The sequence below is a fragment of the Sinohyriopsis cumingii genome, chromosome 18, assembly GCF_028554795.1.
Source record: "Sinohyriopsis cumingii isolate HCF-2022 chromosome 18, ASM2855479v2, whole genome shotgun sequence".
NCBI lineage: Eukaryota > Metazoa > Mollusca > Bivalvia > Unionida > Unionidae > Sinohyriopsis > Sinohyriopsis cumingii.
In genome coordinates, this window is record NC_142978.1 from 63,013,019 (window position 1) to 63,035,206 (window position 22,188).

The following is a 22,188-nucleotide window of genomic DNA, read 5'->3' on the forward strand; positions in this document are numbered from 1 at the left end:
GTGTAAAGAACGGTGATAATAGGTATATTATGTATGTTGTTGTTATGGGTTGAACGCCTTTTTTCAGCACATGATAGGCTATACATGGCGCCAGTATATTTGGTAGATGAAGAAGCGTGAAGACCTCAGGAAGAACCACCGACCGACGGGAAGCTAATGACAAGCTTTCTCCTACATTGACTGAACCCGAGAATCGAACCCACGCGGACAGAAGTGATATGCCAGTGGTCTGTAAAGCCGAGTGCCTTTCACTATCGGGCCACTCGGGTTCCCAGTATATTTTCTACTGATGAAATACATATATGTAATCATGTTAAATGCAGTACGTACCGAAGTCAAGAATCAGTAAAAACTAACTGGCAATGACCAACAAAGTACATAATTGTCTCACTTCAAACACTTTTCTAGCATTGTCACGTTAGTAGTGAATAGGGACGATTCAGCGACAATGGGACTTATCATTAAAAACACCCCTGGGACTGTTTAGCGACTATGTAAATTTAACATTAACCACCCTGGGACTGTTTAGAGACTATGTAAATTTAACATGGACGAAAAATCGTGGGACTGTTTAGCGACAAGGGAAATTAACATGGGAAATCGATTTTGGGACTGTTGAGCGACAAGGGGAATTGAACATGGGAATATGGGACTGTATAGCGTCAAGGGAATTTAAACAGGGTGGGACTGTATAGCGTCAAGGGAAATTTAACATGGGATTTTTTTTTTTTTAAAAAAAAAAACGTAAAAACAAAAAAGGGAAGGCAATTGAAAGTCAGTCTCTTTTCGAGATCTATGAGTGGCCCTGAAAAGGGCCTTTGGGTTTATGTTAATGTATCCATTAACATAAAGGGCACCGCATTGGTCTTTTTCTTGTCCTTAGGCTGCGTCGCACTGTAGGACCGTAAATCAGGACTCTTTTGAGGCCTCCCTGTCTTTCTACGTAGATCCTACGTATCCACAGACTGGTGTCTGTCCTGTGGACAACTGTCCACTTGGATCGGACATACATGGGTATGCCCGTCCGGAACATCATTGAAGGCACAAGCGTAAAAGATTGAACGTCGGTCCACATGTTGAGGCGCCGAGAACAGGTGAATCAATGCAGTGAACTGCGCTTATTTATAGGTAGAGGAAGGATTGAAACGGATTGAGTTCATTGACCAATCCAAACACGCGTTACAAAATTCAGTCAGCCCGCATCCAATCCGAAGAGAGCAGTCTGTGACGTCACGTGGTCTATATAGATTCGCTAGCGCCTGTGTGCAGTCAATCTATGCGACAGTGATTCAACATGACGGAAACTCAGTAAACGATCCATTGGGGTGCACCAGCAGTGGAGACCGCCCAAGTGAACCCGGACTTACTTTGAGAAGAGGTAAATTGGGATTTTGTGGATTTTCTTACCTCGCAAGAATTTGTTCCGGAACCTTCGTCACCTTCTTCATTACCGCAATTGGAGAATTTTAGACAGAGACAGAAAGAAGAATTGGAGAAATTTATACAACGACAAAAGGAAGCGGAACAAGCTTTTCTCCTACAGCAACAGCAGCAAGAAGAAGAGGTAAGAAAAAAAACAACAACAAGAAGAAGTAGCAGCAAAGAAACAAGAGGGTGAAAATCAAACGGTCACGGTACTGTTGGACATTTTAGCGGAGTTAAGAAGTCTGAAACAAATGTATCAGACTTCTTTATTACGACCGAAGAGAATACGACCTTCCCGAGCTAAACACGTCAACCCTGTGACTAAGCCTGCCGTACCACCCTTAGTGATTTCAACCAAATCATCATCATCAACAGTACGCAGTCCAGAAGTAGGCCTTGGCCGTGGCAAAGGCTTAAGGCAGTTAAAGTTGATTGCTTAAACTCACCCCTACACCAAAAAAAGGCCCTTTTCAGGGCCACCCACGTCTCTCGAAAAGAGATCGACTTTCAATTGCCAATAACTTAAAAAAGAAAAAGAACCATTTTACCCTATAGTACGTGTCTGTGTATGAGTGCGTGAGTGTACGTTCTTATTTTAAAATCAAATCCAAAGACATTTACCTTTTTATACCTAATTTATTCTTTTGTCAATAGTTACAATCCAATTCACAATTCACAACATAGCACTTCAAAAAGTTCATACACTTCTTCTGTCTCACTGTTTAGTCTCTCTGTTTTTTAAATTTCTTCACCGTCACAGTCTTTTCCTCCTCCTCCTCTTCCACCTCACTTTCCTCCCTTCTTCTCCTGTTTCTTTTTCTTCACCTGTCTGCTATCTTCCTCCTCTTCTTCCTCTGAAGAATCCCTCTCTTCTTTTGACTCCTCTTGTTTCTTTTTTGGGCAATCTGGAGACCAATGTCCTTTTTCTTGACAATAATAACAAGTATCTTGACTTTTGTCTTTTCTAGCCTCTGTTTTTCTTTTTTGACGGTCTGGACACTCTGAAGACTAATGCCCTTTCTTCTGACAGATATAGCAATTATCTTGACTTTTATCTCCAAAGGAAGGAGAATAGTCCGTCGGCTGGTCTGAAGAAAATTTTCTAATGACTCCTCGCAAAGCTCTGATGAAACGTTCGATTTGGCTAGTCTCTTCCATCGTTGTGCTCAGTTAGAGAGGGAAATGAATAGTGAAAGGACAAGACACACACCCTTTTATATACGCTGGTTTGCCATGACTATAAATTAGTCTATGGTGTTTAAACTTTAGTCATTTGACGTTTTTCACTCAAGATGAAACGATCCTATTCATTCGAGAAGAAAGAAGAAGAAAGTAAGAGGCAGAAACGTGATCTATCGCCTCGTACCAGGGCTGAAGTCTTGGCACAAATTCATGCCAGTGATTTTGAAGAGGACATGAGTGAACCAGAATCAGAACCCTCTAAACAAAGTTCACCACCCTTAGTCAACCTTGAAAAATACTATTCCATTCGAGAGACGGAAAAGCGCTCCTCTAGAAAATTTAGAACCACGGCTTACAAATACACGGTGAGGTTTAAAGATTTCAAGGATGAAGTACCGTTAGAGAAAGCAGAAGGGTTCATCACTGGGGTGTGGGATTCTTTGCTCACCGCACTCAAGCGACAATGTCAACCCAAAGAAGACGATCGCTTGAGACTTTCCATACAACACGACGGTTTGAAATCCCCTGTTTGGATCGAGTTTAGCAGACCCGCAGAACTAACTGCTTCCAAAGTTATGGACAAGATTCAACACGTACAACAATCTAATGACCAGTTTGACATCACCGATGGAAAAGCCACACTGGACATGACCCACGTCTCTCCTCCTCAAGGGACCGGGCAACGCAATAAGGTGTTAGTGGTGTACGACCTTCGCAGCACCAAAAAGAGTCTCGTCCAAATTCACAATTCTCAAGACCAGATGTGTTTAGCCCGAGCCATCGTGGTGGGACGAACCTATGCCAACAAGAACGAGAATGGAAAAGAACCTGGAAAACTATTCAACGATCGGACCGAGCCAAACAACGAAACGAAGCAGAACTCCTGTTGCAACAAGCTGACCTATCCAAAGACACACCCTGCGGCATTCCTGAAAGTGCACCCTCAAGAAGTGCGTGGGCCTCTGTTGCTTCGAGGCCAAGACTTTAAGGACGGAAAATACATTCATGTCTATTATCACGATGAATATTTCGATACCATTACCAGTATCACTGCATTCCTGGGATACGGTTATTACTGTGAGAAATGTGACCATGGTTATAATAATCGAGAGCAACACAAACACCAGTGCTACGTGCAAAAATACCAACCCCCACCAGAGAAAGAGGATGGTCACAAAAAGAAGAAAGGTAATTTCATCTTTTTCGATTTCGAATGCATGCAAGAGACCGGCATTCACATTCCTAATTTCTGCGTGGCTCATCGAGCGTGCGAGAAGTGCATTCAAGAACCTATCTTCAGTCATTGCCCTCACTGCAGCAAGATTCCTGGAGGACGTGAAAAAATCTTTCGGGGACCGAACACGCTAGCCGATTTCTCCCGATGGGTCTTAGACCCCATCGACAAGACGTGGAGCCAAGAGGACATCGAACGTTACGGAGATTGTCATCGTCATGCCACAGTGATGGCTCACAATTTCTCCGGATACGATGGACAATTTCTTTTGAGGTACTATACGGAACATGGCACCGAACGTCCTAAAGTGACTTTGAACGGAGCCAAACTCATTTTCATGCAAGTGGGACAAGTACAGTTTAAAGATTCGAGGAGCTATTTGGCCATGCCTTTGAGTCGAATGCCTAAAACGTTTGGAATGACAGAAATGGCTAAAGGGTACTTTCCACACTTTTTCAATACGGAAGCCAATCAACACACCGTTCTACCCCATTTACCTGAGGCTCACTATTACGACCCCAACAACATGCGTACCGAACAACGAGAAGCTTTCTACGCTTGGTACCAGACTCACGCCTCGGACCCTTTCGATTTTCAGGAAGAAATGCTAAAGTATTGTCGTTCCGACGTGGACATTTTACGGCGATGCTGTGGAAAATTTCGAGAACTGTTCATGGAACACGGAGGGGTCGATCCTTTGAAAGAAGCTTGCACCATTGCCAAAGCGTGTTCCTTAGTGTACCGGCAACGATTCATGCCTGAAAACACCATGGCTGTCATCAGTCCTCAAACGACAAACTATGTCAAACGTCAATACTCGGTCAAAGCCCTACGCTGGTTACATTACTTGTGCGACAAGGAAGACAAATGGATTCAGCATGCCCGCAACAGAGGAGGCGAAAAGACCATCGGAACGCATTCGGTCGATGGTTGGAACTTAGAAAACCCCAAGATCGTGTACGAGTTTAACGGTTGCTTATTTCACGGATGTCCCGTCTGTTACCCTGACCGCGACACTAAAAATCAGTTTTTACAACGAACCATGGAAGACTTGTACGAGGCCACTTGTCAGCGACGCTTGAAGTTAGAACAGGAAGGATACCAAGTGGTGGAAATGTGGGAACACGAGTACGATCACTGTTTGAAAACCGATCCCGAGTTTAAACGCCTCGTGGAAAGTTACCAGTTCATGGACCCCCTGAACCCGAGGGATAGTTTGTAAGGAGGAAGAACCAATGCCACCTGTTTGCTGTACCAAGCCGACGAAGAGAAAGGAGAAGAAATCAAATACTTGGACGTGTGTTCGCTGTATCCCTACGTGTGCAAATATTGTCGCTTTCCTACAGGGCACCCACAATTGTTCACGGAACACATTGACCTGAAAAACATTCGACAATACGAAGGCTTGATCAAACGTAAAGTTTTGCCTCCCACGAACCTATACCATCCCGTCTTACCTCACCATTGTCAAGGCAAACTGATGTTTCCATTGTGCCGTACTTGTGCCGAAACGTGCAACCAAGATCAGCCTTGTCAGCACACCCAGGAAGAACGGGCCTGGGTCAGCGTAGAATTGTTCAAAGCTATGGACATGGGATACCAACTGTTAGAAGTGTACGAAATTTGCCACTTTCCCAAGACAGAACAATACCAAAAGGGTGACCCCACTCAGAAAGGCATTTTTGCAGACTACGTGGATGCCTTCTTGAAACTGAAGCAAGAGGTCAGCGGCTATCCTTCCTGGTGTCACACTCCCGAAGACCAAATAAAATTCAAAGAGAAATACCGGGAACAAGAAGGCATCACTTTAGACCACATAGAGAAAAACGAAGGCAGGCGATCGTTTGCCAAAGTGATGTTAAATTGCTTGTGGGGTAAAATGGCACAACGTCCGTGTTTACCCAAGACGGAATATTTGACAGAACCTTCCCGCTACTTTCAGATGATTCACGACAAAACCAAATTCATGAAACACGTGGACGTCGTTCGCGAGGATTTGATCTTGGTCAATTACGAAGAAGATCTTGACTTTGTACAAGACGACCCCTTTGGAAATGTCATCATTGCGGCTTACGTGACAGCTCATGCTCGCTTAAAATTGTACGAAGCTGTAGAACTGTTTGGGGAACGCGTCCTATACTTTGACACGGACAGTTGCATTTATATCCATCACCCGAGTCAACAGCACCCTGACATCGAAGGAGACCGTTTAGGAGCCTGGACAGACGAGCATCCAGACGACAAGATTCTAAGTTTCGTCAGTGGCGGTCCCAAAAATTACGGCTACGAATACCGGGACCCACAAGGATAAGTGCACACGACGTGCAAAGTGAAAGGATTGACTCTGAATTATCGTACCACTCGTGTGGTCAACTTTGGGGTATTGAAAGAAGCCTTGCAATCCGGAGAGGATGAACACTTTAAAGTGACCACCTATCAACCGAACAAGATTGTACGTTTACCCACTCACCACATCGTCAGTCGACCCTTGGAAAAAGTCTATCAAATCGTGTACCAGAAGCGAGTGCTCTTCCCAATCATTTCACCTTACCGTATGGACACGTAGGTATTGGTCTGTATATAAAAAGGAACTCTAGGCAAGATCGATAGTTCATTGTGACTACCAAGACCAAGCGAACAAGATGAATACTTTGAAAGAGACATCGTTCCAGTTTGGGGATTGTAAAAAGGTTGTATCTTTCTCTAGTGTGACTAATATTGGATGGATAAGACCCAGGCATTGCGACGGAAAATGTCCGGAAGGAAACTGCGATTGTCCATGTGGTTACCATTGTAATTGCGTAACGGAGTTTGCAGACGAGTGCGATTGTGAGCCTTGCGATGGGAACGATGCTGTACGCTGTGACCTTAGCGATGCCGTAAAGCATCATGGGAACTTTGTTCTCACTACCCCTATCATGGAAAGTGATGCTGTGCGTGTCAAACCTGAGGGATGCGAAAGCGATGCCACTCGTCCTCTTGGACATTTTACTGGGTTTCGTTTTAAAGGGGAATGTCGACCTTCACGTTTACCTCCCTACGGATGTCATCCAGCCCTGAGCAAACTCCTGTCCATGTCACCCAACCCTCATCGAAACGAACCTGTGAAAGACGAATATTCGTTTCCTGTGCGTTTGTCGGAATACTGCGACTTTGAAAATCGTCTTCAATCGTTCAAAGGAAAATGGCCTAAGTATTGGGAGGACCGACCCCCGAAGAATTAGCTAGAGCCGGATTGTTCTACTTGGGCGAAGGAGATAAAGTCAAGTGCTTCAGTTGCGGTGTGTCACTTCACCACTGGGAACCAAAAAAATCGGCCTACGTAGAACATGTTCGATGGTCACCGAATTATCATTACTTACCCTTAGTGGGACCGAGACGTTGAAGTAACTTACCATGTCGTTGAAGAAGAAGAAACCAGATTGGTTAGGAATCAAATGTTGGACATCACCGAGACCAGTATTTAAACGTCATTTCAAAAACGATATTGAATCATTACCTAAAGAACTGCAAGAGAAGATTTACAAGGAAGTTTGGCAGGGATTTTCCAAAGTGAAATCTCAATGGGTAACTGTAGAACTTTTGTGCCGAGAAATTCACAAGAGGAAAGTGAAAAAAGTCAATCAGTGTGTTAGATTTCTCTGGGTCAAGTGTGCATTCGTCCTATTATATCACTCTAGACCATTTACATCAAAAGAGTTCAATGAGATTCTTGGACGTTACCCTGAATGGCAGTGGCAAGAAATTACTCACTATGTGGATTACTTTTGCTCTAGGAGAAGATTGTGAATTGTACGGACTGACCTATTCATGGATACTTTGCTAGAGAACATTCGTGCTTTGCCTGTGGAGTTGAGAGAACGCATTTACCGAGAACTGATCAAAATACAAGTGAAACGCAAACGCAAAGTTATTCATCCGTTTTTAAATTATGCTCTGTTCCAAAGTATAAGAAGACAGATTATGAGTGGATATTACATCAGCCACAAAGGTAAACGAGGCTATTGGCCACCACCCAAGGATTCCAAAAACAGTGTTTATACTTATGGATACTTTACAAGAGAACATTTTGGGCTTGCCTGTGGAGTTGAGAGAACGCATTTACCGAGAGCTGGTCAAAATACAAGTCAAACGTCAAGAACAGTTGCATCCGTTACGTCACCAGATCTTTAACCACTGGTACCTGAATGGTATGAAAGAACTGATTCGTCAGAAATTGTTTCAGTGGTCAGACATTGTTCAAAATTTTGAGGTCGCCATTGAGGAAGACAAGTTAAAGAATTACAAACATATTTTAGTGGAATCTACTTAGCGGAAGAGGAAACTCTTAAACGAACTTTGACGTTTCGGTTACAGTATGCAAGATTTAGATTCTCTACTGGAGAACGAAGATGTCTGGCTAGAAAGTACGTGTATTGCATCCAAAAAAAAAGAGAATATAAAAACAGGCTGCCATGCCACGACTTATGTCACATGTAATTGAACATATTCCGTGGAAGGAACTCAATGACCATATTCAAACCGTGGATCATTACCATCGATTATTACAAGAACTATATCCATTCAATTTGGGTCGACAAGTGGTGTGTGTCTCAGTGGCTTGTTTTCTGGGATTTCGTTTACCAGCCGATTCCTTGTGGACTCTTTACGAACAGTATTTACCACCCCATTCAACATGAAAGTGGTGCCTTTAAATGTTTACGAAAGACTCCTTTTGCTCAAAGCCTTACGTTTTCATCTGGATACTTCTCGACCTCTACGGGAAAAAAAAAGATTCGTCAACTTTTAGCTACCCAAAACGAGTATGACGATGTGTGTGTAGCTTGTGACTTACACCCCCATTGGACAGATGTCCGTGCCTGGAAAAAATGGGATTTTGAGGCTTGGACCCAAGAAGTGGCCCAGTATGCTCGAGAGCTGTGATCCTTCCTTTCAACGTCCAAAGAAAAAAGTTACTTTTCGACCTGTGTTAGTGACAGTACTAGAAGAACCCGTCACCCAGGACAGAACTGTCGTGGACAGGCCTGAAAGACCCTTTCGGGAGGACACTTGTGTGACCTTACCCCCTATAGAACTGGTCAGAACATTACCCAAAACATGTTGTACAGACACTTGTTTCTATTCCACGTTGATGGTTATCATGTGCCTTTTATCCTTGTACTTAAGCCTTTGGCTTTTATGTATTTTTGTCTTTCGTATTCATATTTAAAACATTCAATATACGTGTCCTGAAAAAAAGTATATAAACTCTCGTCTTGTCTGTTTTCGTGTCACAAGTGACATTCCTAACACTATGGCTACCTCTACTGTCTCTGCTACCTCTTCCTCTACTGTCAAAGTCATCGACGAACACTTAGATCGTGCCAGTTGGGAGGCTTTGTATCTTCGCCATCCCTTTCACATGCTCATTGCTGGACCTAGCGGTTCAGGCAAAACCGAATTCGTCAAACGTTTGATCGAACATAAACATCATTTGATCGATCGACCACCTCAGCGGATCGTGTGGTGTTACAAAGAGTGGCAATCGGCGTGCAGCCTCTTGCGAGAAAGTTAAGGCCATTCCATCGTGTTTGTGGAAGGCATTCCTAAAGAAGACGACGGCATCGTCTCTGACTCCCGTCAAACCCATTTGGTCATTTTTGACGACATGTTAGGAGAAGACGAAGAAGAAATTAAACTGTGGTTCACGCGCAAAGGGCATCACCGTAATGCCAGTGTCGTTTACATCACCCAAAATTTGTTTCAACAAAGTAAAGCCCATCGCACCATCAGTCTCAATGCGCATTACGTGGTCTTGTTTAAAAGCCCTCGAGATAAATCGCAAGTGCAAGTCTTAGCCAAACAGTTAGGAACGCCTTGGCTGACTCAGGTGTACGACGATGCCATTCAAACTCCACACGCCTATTTACTCGTCGATTTGAAACCTACGACCCCCGATGATTTGCGATTTCGTACCCACTTGTTTCACCACTGGTGCCAAGACGGAGGGCCTGTCCTGTACACGTCTCCGTCTTCGACTTAACTTCATTCCACAAAAAAAATCTATAAAAACCTCAGACACTTTTCGTCTGTCTCACACACATTTTGAACATGACGTCCCTTCAGTCGCATCTTCCCGTCAAATTGATTCGTGCCTTGTATGGCATCAGTCGAGAAAAAAATCCACAAATACGAGCTCGTGTCTTAGAAGCTAGTCTCAAAGAAGTCTTATGATGGTTCACGGTGACGGCACGTCAATTACTCCAAGGGATCATTCAGATTCCTCATCAAACCAAACGCTTTTTTGATCGAAACAAAGTCGCTTTGACCCAACTGGCCGATCCCCGCATCGACACTCAAACCAAAAAACAAATCATTTTGAAACCTGGAGGGAGCGGTACTCTAGGAGGGGTCATCATTCGCTCTCTCTTAAGATGGGATCCTAATGCCCCCAAACTTCTCCCCAAGAAAAAGTCAAACGAAGCTCCAAGAAGAAGAAAAAGACCAGGTCCCCAAGGAGAACTTCTCCAGTGGCGGGACCCTCCTCTTACCAGACACCACCCCGGAAAAAGAAAAGAAGCCCCCAGAAAAAGAAACAGAGAAAAAGTCATCAGAAAAAGAAAAGTTCACAGAAGAAAACTAGTCGCAAGAGAGGCACTTCGGCCAGGACGCAACCTTACACTCGCAAACCACGACCTGCAAAGGCGGTGACCGCGTCTCCGGCAGCCTCACGTTCATCCACTTCTCCGTTGATGACACCAAGAACTGAAGAGTACTTGGAGACGTTGATCACACCAAGAACTTCTCCGTTGATGACCCCAAGAACTTCCCCAGTGGCAGGACCCTCCAATTTAGTGGCAGTGGCTGCTGCTCACAAAGTACCTTCTCCCAAAATCAAAGTCCAAGAAAGATCGGGCATGTTACAAAGTTTACTGGATTTGTCCAAGCAAGAACTGGCTCGATTTAGTCCGTTGCGTACACCTGCACGACGTGTCATGCCTGTCCTGAAGTTGATACGACGTAAAGACAATCAGTGGCGACGCGTTCCAGTATAAAAAAGGCCTGTGACCAAGTCGGGGGTATCAGTATTTTTGGTGCTGAAGACTCAAAGATGTCACCCTCCAGAAAACATCCCTCTTCTAAACATCCCCAAGGAAAGAAAAGAAAAGGACTGCCTCCTCGTTTAGTCAAATATGGGGATATGTTATCTGTCCTGTCCAAAGCTTCTCCACCTCTACGAAAAAAACTCATTCAATCAGCCTCCAAAGAGGTCATCGATACCGTGTGCGAATGCTGTTTGAACGTCTTGAAAGGCACGATCCCTTTGTCCAAACACCAGAAACAATGCTTAGGCAAACATCGTCACGTTCTTCGCCAAATGGTTCAAAAGAAAATTCCCATTCGTCAAAAGAAGAAGATGTTGGTCCAACGTGGAGGCATTTTACCCCTCTTGTTAGGCCCCTTACTGAAAGGAGTCTTGGGAACCATGTTGGGAGGACTGGTGGGAGGAAGATAAAAAGGCCCTCTGAAGTCCCAAGATCTCAGAATCGACCCCTGACAACCCCATGGAAGGACGAAAACTAGCTTTAGTGCCTTACAAACGATGGATGGAATACCATCGTTGGCAAGAACAACGCACCCCGCATTTACCTCCCAATCCCAATTCGAGCGAGATGTCCCAGTTACAACACGAATTGCAGTCCTTGATGGATCGCCAAAATTTGTCCGAAACAGAAAAATCGCAAAAGTACGGTCAACTCTTGCAACGACTGCAACTCTTTCACCAGAAAGCTTTAGAAGAAACAGCTCTACCCATTCTGAAAGATTTTAAGACCTTGATGAAAAGTCCAGCACCATCATCACTACCACCACCACCACCACCACTACTACCGTCCCCAGGGGTCACCAGAGATGCTACCCCACGAAGACCTGAGGAAGAAGAGATGCGAGAAGTGTTTCAAACACCGTCAGCAGCTCCCATTTCGAGTAAGATTGCAGCATCCTTGTTGACCCCGTCCCCCACACCCCAACGAGAAGAAATGAAAGCTTGGGTTAAAAAGATGATGTCCACTCCTCCTTCGACAGAAGTGAAAAAGAAAGAAGGGAAACCAGAATTGAAAAAAGAAAAGAAGACCAAAGCCATTCCATTGCCACCTCCACCACGACTACCTTCGACTTCTACTCCCGTAGCCCATCGGACACGTAAATCCGTTTCTAAACCACCCTTTCGACCCACCCAAAGTAGCATCACCGAAGAGTGGGTGACTTATTAACACACAAACAAACACAAAAAATGGAAAAAGTCTTAGCCAGCATTTACTACGATCCCTCCCATCCTGCAGGTTACGCAGGAATTCAAAAATTGTATCGTGCTGCCAAAACGCGACTGAAAAGTCTCCGTTTACCTCAAGTACAACGATGGTTACAAGAACAAGCTACATACACTTTACACAAACCCATTCGACGCAAGTTTTCCAGAAGTCGCTCCCGAGTGGAAGGCATCGATCATCAATGGCAAGCCGATTTAGCCGATGTCTCTCATTTGGCCAGCTACAATCGTGGCTACAAATATTTGTTTTGTGTCATCGACGTCTTTTCCAAATTTGCCTGGGTCGTGCCCTTGACTTCCAAATCCAGCAACGAGTTAGTGCGAGCCCTGCAACGAGTGTTGAAACAAAGCGGTCGTCACCCTCTTCGATGGCAAACGGACAAAGGTACCGAATTTCTGAACCAAGCTTTCCAAAATGAATTAGAGAAACGTGACATTCATTTTTTTACCACCGAGAATCCCGAAACCAAAGCCAGCATCGTGGAACGTTTTCAACGCACTTTGAAAGAACGCATGTGGAAATATTTTACGCATCACCACACTCTGAAGTACATCGACATCTTACCGCACCTGGTGCAAGCGTACAACCAATCTTACCATCGAAGCATTGGACGTGCCCCGCAAGCAGTGACTCCCGACAACGAAGTGCTGGTGTTTGAGCGCCTGTTTGGTACGTCCCCGACGAGGGCTGTCCCCAAGAAAAGTGGAGAGTTGACCGTAGGAGATTGGGTGCGCATTGGCAAAACCAAACGCACTTTCGACAAAGGTTACTTACCTAACTGGACCACCGAATTGTTTCGTGTCACTGGACGAGTGCATGGCCGTCATCCTACCGTCTATAAATTGGAAGACATGAACGGAGAAGTGCTCAAAGGAACGTTTTATTTGCCCGAGTTACAACGTGTCACCAAAAAAGAAGACGACGTGTACGACATCGAAAGCATTCTCGAACGCAGAACCCGTAAAGTGGGTAAACGACATGTCAAAGAAGTCAAAGTATGTTGGAAAGGATATTCACCCAGTTTTGATTCTTGGATCGACGCTTCGCAAGTCATCGACTATAAAAAGAAGTGACCATCATGCCCTTTCACACAGACGCAGCTACGTCGAACACTCCTTCACCTAGTTCTTCTCTGCAAGATTTACAAAAACAACCCTTGTGGGTGTGGTGCGGAGAAAGTGTGCCTAAAATGCAAATCGTCTTTTTCTGCCAAATCTTCGTGGTGTATTGTATCATCGGGGCAGCCATCGCCAATTTGAGTTTGCAACAAGGAGACAAACAGTTGTGGACCATTTTATTGAGCAGTTGCATCGGTTACCTGCTTCCTAATCCCTCCCTGAAATTCACCTCGAACGGGAACCACGGGAACCTAGTGTCCAGTGACAGTGCCAGTCACCAGTCCAACAACAACAACAACCCTATTTTGGGCGGAGACACGCCTCTGACGTCCAGTAACCCCTCGGACAGTCACAGAACTCTGGAATTATGAGTCACCAAAACCAATTTTACTTAACCTTACCCAGTGACAGTTCCATGGAGGTGTTTCCCAAGAACACGTTGTGCTATTACACGGCCAAATTACCCCAGGCCATCCCATTAGATCACGAAGCCCATTGGGAAATGGCTTTAGTTGAAATCATTGACCCGACCCAAGTCCTCAATGTCCTTTCCAATCAAACTTTTTTTACGGTGGAAGTTCAGTGCAAAAGTACTTGAATACCCATGTCAAATATGATCACAAAACCTATGATGACAAAACTCAAAAGTGGTCCTACCACTTGTTGATTCCCCCAGGCTACTATTTTAGTGGTCAACATTTGGTCAGCACCATTACCTCCAGATTTAACGTCGTGTTTCTGAAAGCTTTGGAAAGTGTCAAAAAAGTGTCACCATGAAGTACCACAAAGCAGCTCGTCGCTTCCTGATGAAATTTGACGGGGGTAAAATCATGTCTTTTTTATTTTGTCCTGAATCGTTTGACATGTTGGGCGGGGACATGGACATGAGAATGGCCATGCTAAAGAAAAACGAATTACCAGTCATTTCCGACAACGATTCTTTTACCAAGTTATTTCGTGCCCCGGTAGAACTGAACCAAGGACTGAATTTGATGTTTGTGTACTCCGATGTGGTGGAGTATAACGTGGTGGGACACACCTCTGTGCCGTTATTGCGTGTCATTCCTTTCAAAGTGGATTCTGCCACGAGCGCTGACGAGGAAGGTGGAAACACTTACCACTTTCACCGCGAATTTGTACATCCTCACTATTTGCCTGTCAGCAAGTCGTATTTGGACACGGTCAACATTGCTATAAAAGGAGATCTGGGACAAAATATTCCATTCACCAAAGGAAAAGTCACGGTGAAACTGCATTTTCGAAAACAGTTCTCTCACGACTCGTAAGTCATGTATCCAGTGTACCGAGGGGTTGCTCGACAGCGAGGACACGGTTTAGGAGATATGTTAAAATCGGCTTTTCGTTCGGTGGCTCCGGTGTTGAAACCGATGGCGACACGCGGATTGCACGCCTTGAAAGATGCGGCACTGACACAAGGCAAAGAATTTCTCCAAAATGTCATCATCGACAAACAAAACCCCAAAGAAGCTTTCATGAGGGCAGGTAAAAATGTCTTGCTGCAAACGGGTAAAGACCTTTTGGGCCGACGAGAAACACCTATAAATGCCCTGCACGCTACCCAGTCAGGCATTCAGCAAGGACAAGGCAGAAAGAGACGACGAAGAAAACACCCTTTCACCAGACTTCACACGTCTAAAGCTAGAAAGACAAAGAAAAGAAGAACCGTTCGAGACTTAGATGTTTTCGATTATTGAGAAAGAACAAAAAAAAATGATGCACCGAGAGTCTTGCGCTTGTTCCAAGTCGGAACTGGATCTGTTTGCCATGCCGCCCACCATGATGACCATGCAAGAATCCCAATGGGTGGAATTTCACCCGGTCTCCTCTTTGACGGATTCTGCTCCCATCGAGTTTGACATCAAAGGTCAGCCCGAAGATTACATCGATCTGAATAGCAGTTACCTGTACTTGAAAGTCAAAGTGATCAAAACGGACAACACCAATCCTGGAGCCAATGATAGAGTAGCTCCTGTCAACAATTTCATGCATTCCTTGTTCAGTGAAGTGGACTTGTACTTGAATAACAAACTGGTCAGAGGCAGCATGGATACTTACCCTTATCGTGCCTACCTGGAAAATCTCTTGACGTACGGAAAAGAAGCCAAGAATACTCATCTGGATGCTTGCGTGGCATGGAAACCTGACACGACAGGCACGTTTAACGACACAGTCCTCACATCAGATGACGCAGCTCACAATGTGGGGTTTAACACAAGTAGAAATAAAATTCTGCAAGGGCGAAGTTTAGAACTGATGGATCGTTTGCATTTGGACATGTGGTTGCAAGAAAAGTATTTGCTGAACGGAGTGGATATCCGTCTGAGGCTGAATCGTAGCAGTGCCGCTTTCCATTTGATGGCCCATGCCAATGAATACAAAACTTTCATTCAAGAAGCCCGACTTTACGTGCGTCGTGTGGAAGTGTTACCTAAAGTGGGAAACGACGTCAGTCAGACGTTGAGCAGAACGACCGCCAAGTATCCGATACGACGCATAGAAGTGAAAACGTTCACCATTCCTGTTGGACAGCGATCCATGATCGAAGATCATCTGTTCCAAGGACAGTTACCCAAACGTTTGATCGTTGGTATCGTCAGGAATTCAGCTTTCAATGGACTTCACAACGAAAATCCTTTTGAGTTTCGACACTTAGTCGTGTCCAAGATCGAAGTCAGTCGCGACGGCAAGACCTTGTGCACCCGACCCTTTGAGCCTAATTTTACCCAGAACAATTACTTGAGATCGTACTTGTCCCTGTACGAAGCCACGGGACAGTTAGGAACCAACACCAGTCATGGCATTACGTACGAGGATTATGCAGGAGGCTATGCTTTGTGGGGTTTTGATTTCACTCCAGACCAAGGCAGCGACGAGGGACATTTCCACCCTATAAAATCCGGCCAGATTCGTGTGGAAATTCAGTTTGCAAACCGAGACCCTGCTGATCCAACGTTGAACGTCATCCTGTATGCGGAATTCGACAATACGATAGAAATCAACAGTTTGAGAGAAGTCATTCTAGATTATTAGAAGCCATGGAAGACTGTTATCCCTCTTTACCTAGTGGAGAAACTTTGGACATGGAATGTGAGGAGACCGTGGAAGAATCCCAAGACAAAGACGAAGAAGTGATCATGATGAAGTCAAGATGGCCAGAACAAGAAGCCCATTTAGTCTCCTGTTTTGCCAAACACTTGGTCGAAAAAATGACGGAATTGATCAAGAAAGATTGCTATGGATGTCAAAACGATCATCCCAGTCAAATTCAACACGATAAATGCCTGATGCTGAGTCAAGAAGAAAAATTGGACGAGTATCTGGACGAAGCTTGGAGTCTCATCTCGGACGAAGTCGTGTTGCATCAGTGGTATAAAGGCTTGCGTGAACATTCTTGTCCACCATTAACCACTCAAGAGATCCATCGTATCGAAGCTCTCCTGAATCAGAGTGAGGAGACGAAACGAAGAAACGGTTATTTGTCAGACATTTTCAAGCAAAAAGTCAGGATCGAATTGATGACTTATTATTACCTGTGAAGAAGAAAAAAACCACAAAAAATGGATACCTGGGAACTTTATTACCTTTTGAACCACAGTTCGTATACGGCTTCTTGGAATCCTGTCGTCTGTGCTAAAGATGAACTCCCTCATCGCAAACTTCAAGACCATCTAGCTTATGTGATCAACACGGACGACAGTCATCTCCCAGGAACCCACTGGGTAGCCGTTTACTTTCCTCAAGAAGGATGTGTGGAATATTTCGATTCGTATGGATTGCCCCCTTTGGAAGACGATATCACTGACTTTATGAGAAGAAATGCTCAGACCACCCGATTCAATAATGTGAAATTACAAGGCACAGATTCCTTGGTATCTGGACAATATTGTGTGTATTTTCTGCATCATCGCAGCCTGGGTCAGACACAGTCTGATACCGAAGCCAGAAGAGATAGAGAATGTGAGAATGTTAAAAGTCACTGAAGACCTGATAGAAGAGCTCTTCAGAGAAGAAGTGAACAGGGAGAAAGAAGAATGGACAGAGAAGTACAGACTTCAGAGACAGCAGCAACAGCAACAACAACAACAGCAGCAGCAGCAGCAGCAGCAACCTGAACCTGACAGAGGCTTTGTCGATTGTCGTATCGACACCAAAGAGTTCTTCTTCTCTTTCCGAAGAAGCAGACCTATCGTCAGAAAGTCTATCCTCAGAGGACGTCGCATTCTTAGAAACTAAAAGATTGCCATAGCAAACAAAAACACAACCCTTCTCAGGGCTACCCAATACTCTAGAATAGAAATAACAATCGATTTGCCAATGTGTGTATGTAGAGTAGTGTGAATATAAACACTGACTCTTTTTTATAGTGTGAGTGTATGTGTTTGTGTATATGATTGTGCGTTTGTAAGTGCTCATGTACGTTTGTGTGGATAGTAGATTAAGATCATGTTTTTTGCTGTTTGAGGTGTGGGGAGAGTAGATTTGGGGTTTGATTGGATTGCTTTGCGTATGTGAATAGTATATTATTTGTTTAATAAAATTTTTTAGAATAGTGATGGGCAGTATAAAAAAGTGAGTGAGTGTTTCTTTTAGGTCCGCGCGTTGTTTGGTTACGATCTAGGTAAGATCAATTTTGTTTTAGGGGGATGTATTCCATAACGTCCGCGCTTTCAGTATAAATTAAAAATCGTTCGGCAGTCTAGCTACCCTTGTTGATTGATCAACACCACCAGAATGAACACCAGACTAGCTAAACTGCTTGAACTTCATGTACACCTGGAATATGCCAGGCGTATAGTGAATGAGCTGGCTGCAGAGGCCATCGTAGAAGAGGGAAGGATGAAAGAGGAGGAGAGAAGAAACAAAGAAGAGGAGGAGAGAAGAAACAAAGAAGAGGAGGAGAGAAGAAACAAAGAAGAGGAGGAGAGAAGAAACAAAGAAGAGGAGAGAGGAAATTTCAGAATCCCAGAGACAGAAAATTGGGATTCTGAAGCCACTTATCCCGCCTCTGCTCTTCCCCCAAAAAGAGTGAAAAGAGACTGGGGAAGAAGATGTGTGTGTGGTGCCAGGCCTGGAAGGTGCCATCATTAACCAGGTGTCATGGAGTTCAAAAAAAAACAACAGCCCTTTTCAGGGCTACCCAATACTCTAGAAAAGAAATAGTAATCCATTTGCCAATGTGTGTATGTAGAGTAGTGTGAATATAAACACTGACTCTTTTTCCTAGTGTGAGTGTATGTATTTGTGTTTGTAAGTGATCAAGTAGGTTTGTGTGAATGGTAGATTTTGTGGTTTTGTAAGCGCTCACGTAAGTTTGTGTGGATAGTAGATTTGGGTTTAATTTTATTGCTACTTCACGTATGTGGATAGTATATAATATGAGATGAGAAAAGTAGGGGATGTTTTCCTTCACGTCCGCGCGTTGTTAGGTTATGATCTAGGTAATATCAATTTTATGTCTTAGGGGATGTTTTCCTTCACGTCCGCGCTTTAACTATAAGAACCCACAAAGTTTGATGTTGGAACCATTCTAAGGAATAACTGAGACAAAATGACTCAAGTATCAGTTTTATTTAATCTACTGAGAGACATCTATTTTTGGATAATGGATGTAGAATATGTTGTAGGAAGAATAGAAGAGGAATGGAGGCATGGAGATATGAAAGACTTGGTAACCAGTCAAGTTCAAGGCCTAAAGACAGCATGAGATATCATAGCACGGATGATAGAAGAAGAAGTCAATAAGTCAAGAGGCTTCATTAACCCACCTTACTTCAGAGTGAGAAGTTTGAAGGAAGCACTGGATCATGTCATCCAAGTCCGGTGCTTCCTAGAAAAGATATTGTACTGGACAGAGTGGAGGAATGTAAAATGGGGGTTGGACAAGATGAAGAAAGGGGAAGATCTGATGAGAAAAGTAATGGAGGAAGAAGTAGAGAAGATTAAAGAGAGATGGAGGGAAGAAAGAAAAGATGAGGAAAACAAAAAGAAAAAGGAAGAGTTTGAGAGGCTTAACAACAATTGGATGAAGATACAGACGAAGTTTAGAGAGTGCGGCATCCTGACTGGTTACCGGAGTCAGATATAAAGAAGAAGAAAGGATTATTAGAAAAGATAAGGGGATGGATGAAGAAGTGGAGGAAATAAAAGAAGAAGAAGAAACCCAAAGGCCCTTTTCAGGGCCACTCATAGGTCTCGAAAAGAGATTGACTTTCAATTGCCTACCCATTTTTTATTTTTATGTTTTTTTTAATAAAAAAAAAATCCCATGTTAAATTTCCCTTGACGCTATACAGTCCCACCCTGTTTAAATTCCCTTGACGCTATACTGTCCCATATTCCCATGTTCAATTCCCCTTGTCGCTCAACAGTCCCAAAATCTATTTCCCATGTTAATTTCCCTTGTCACTAAACAGTCCCACGATTTTTCGTCCATGTTAAATTTACATAGTCGCTAAACAGTCCCAGGGTGATTAATGTTAAATTTACATAGTCGCTAAACAGTCCCAGGGGTGTTTTTAATGATAAGTCCCATTGTCGCTGAATCGTCCCTATTCACTACTCACGTTTGTTAAAGCCACGGCTACAGCATTTGTAATCTCCATTTTTCTTAATTTATTTTTTACAAATAAGATTTCAAATCAGCTGCGGTTTTATCGTTTCTTATTGTGGACTGTATGCAGTAGTATTTTTGCAAAACGTGGAAACATTAACAGTTAATGATTCAGGATATTGTCAGCATCTACATTATAATCAAAAGGAATTGTAGTTTCGCAAATGGTTCACAAAATGGTCTAAAGTAGCAGCGTGTGTGTGATTTACATTGTTAACGTAGCTTTATCTATTTTAGTCATATCGCTACGATGTCTGCTTTTAGCAGTTTATTGCTACATCTAAAGTAGCAGCGTGTGTGTGATTTACATTGTTAACGTAGCTTTATCTATTTTAGTCATATCGCTACGATGTCTGCTTTTAGCAGTTTATTGCTACATCTAGCACTGGGGCATCATGCCACAGACATGTAGCATAATCCCCCCCCCACGTCAGATTATTCTGACACCAGTCCTAACACTAAACCCTTAATGCTGAGCGCCAAGCGAGTCAGCGCCTAGTACCATTTTTATAAATCTTTGGTATGACTCGTGGGGGTTCGAACCTCATCCGAGGCGGACGCTTTAGCCATTTATGCCACTGGAGCGGTATTGAATCAATTTTCTTTTAAAAAACACAACTAATAACCAAAAAAACTTGTATTGTTTATCGTAGAGTATACTATATGCTGTATGGGTATCAAATAGAAACGGGTCATGTTGCTTCAGTTACTGAAAATATGCATTATTCATGTTAAAAAGGAACTGTTTATAACTGTTTATAAGGATAAGGTAGGAGCTAGGTTTTAGGTTCTGTTTGATGGCACAGTCTCCGTAATTGCATAAATGTATACTTCAGTCTAACCATATTTTAAGATACGTCCATCATGAAGAAGAAGAACTAAATAGGCCTAATTACCGACGTGCAAGCTAGAAAAACATGCATTAACAATAATATTTCCTAAACGGAAAAAGAAACTAGTTCCAAAGGTAATATATCCACTATGGTGGTAAAAGTAGTAACGCCACTGTGGCGATATCCATTTTCTCCCTCTGATATTATTTCCCATCTCATTATGAAATATAGTGTGTGTGTGTGTGTGTGTGTGTGATTAGTATTTTTAACGTATCTTTAACAATTTTTCAGTTATATTGATACGATGTCAGGAGTGTGACAGCTTATAGTGATGTCTAGCACTGGGGCATCATGCCACAGACATCAAGCATGATTTCCCACCCAGTCACATTATCCTGACACAAGGCCGACCAGTCCTAACACTAATCTCGTAATACTGAGGGCCAAGAGAGGCAGTATATCACTATGATCTGATACTAGAGAACAGAAAAGCCACATAACATAAAACTTACTTTGTGTTTCATTCTAATTTGTGTGTGTGTGTGGCCCAACTAACAATAACAAACTGTTAATAAAACAAACTCGTACATTACATTTTAAAAGACTTTTCAAATTAGCATTAAAATATAAAAATTATAACCGGCATTAGTACTTCGAACATGTAGGATAGCTTAAATATATATACGTACGTATGTACGTACGTACGTACGTACTTATGTATGTATGTATGTATCAGGCATGTAAATATGATTGATTGGTCCCAAATATGAGAAAAATAGTTTTTCTTTTCAGCCTCAACTTTTTTAAGGGAACTCCCTTTTAAATAATACAAGGTTAGCTGTGTTTGGGGGGGGGGGTTTCTTTTCTTTTTTGTTTGAGAAACATATCAAAAGTTGGAATGACATTAAATACAACTTTGCAACGTGCAATATTGCTTTGACTTCATTCCTTGCATACGTTTAGCAAGTTCATATCTATGCTTTCAAATTTTGTTTTGAGAATTTATAGTTCTTTCCCTGCTCGAGTTCCTTATTTGTTTAAATTTATTTCTTTAAATTCCGCATAGCTTTTAGTTCGTTCATCTATATGAGATACGTATTGTGATATGTATGAATGTGAATGTCTGTGTTACACACGACATTATAAAATTATGCGAAATTGATGTATGTACATACTTATTTATGTATGAATGCATTTATATGTCTGTGTCATATACAGTCATGTAAAATTATGCGAAGCTTTGTAATGCATGTACTTACGTACGTGTATATTGTATGTATGCACGCATGTATGTATGTATGTGTGTATGTATGTATGTATGTATGTGTGTGTGTGTGTGTGTGTGTGTGTGTGTAGATAGGTAGGCAGTCAGGTACTTAGGAAGGTAGGTAGGTAGGTGTGTACGTACGTACGAACATGTGTGTGTGTGTGTGTGTGTGTGTGTGTGCTTAAAGCA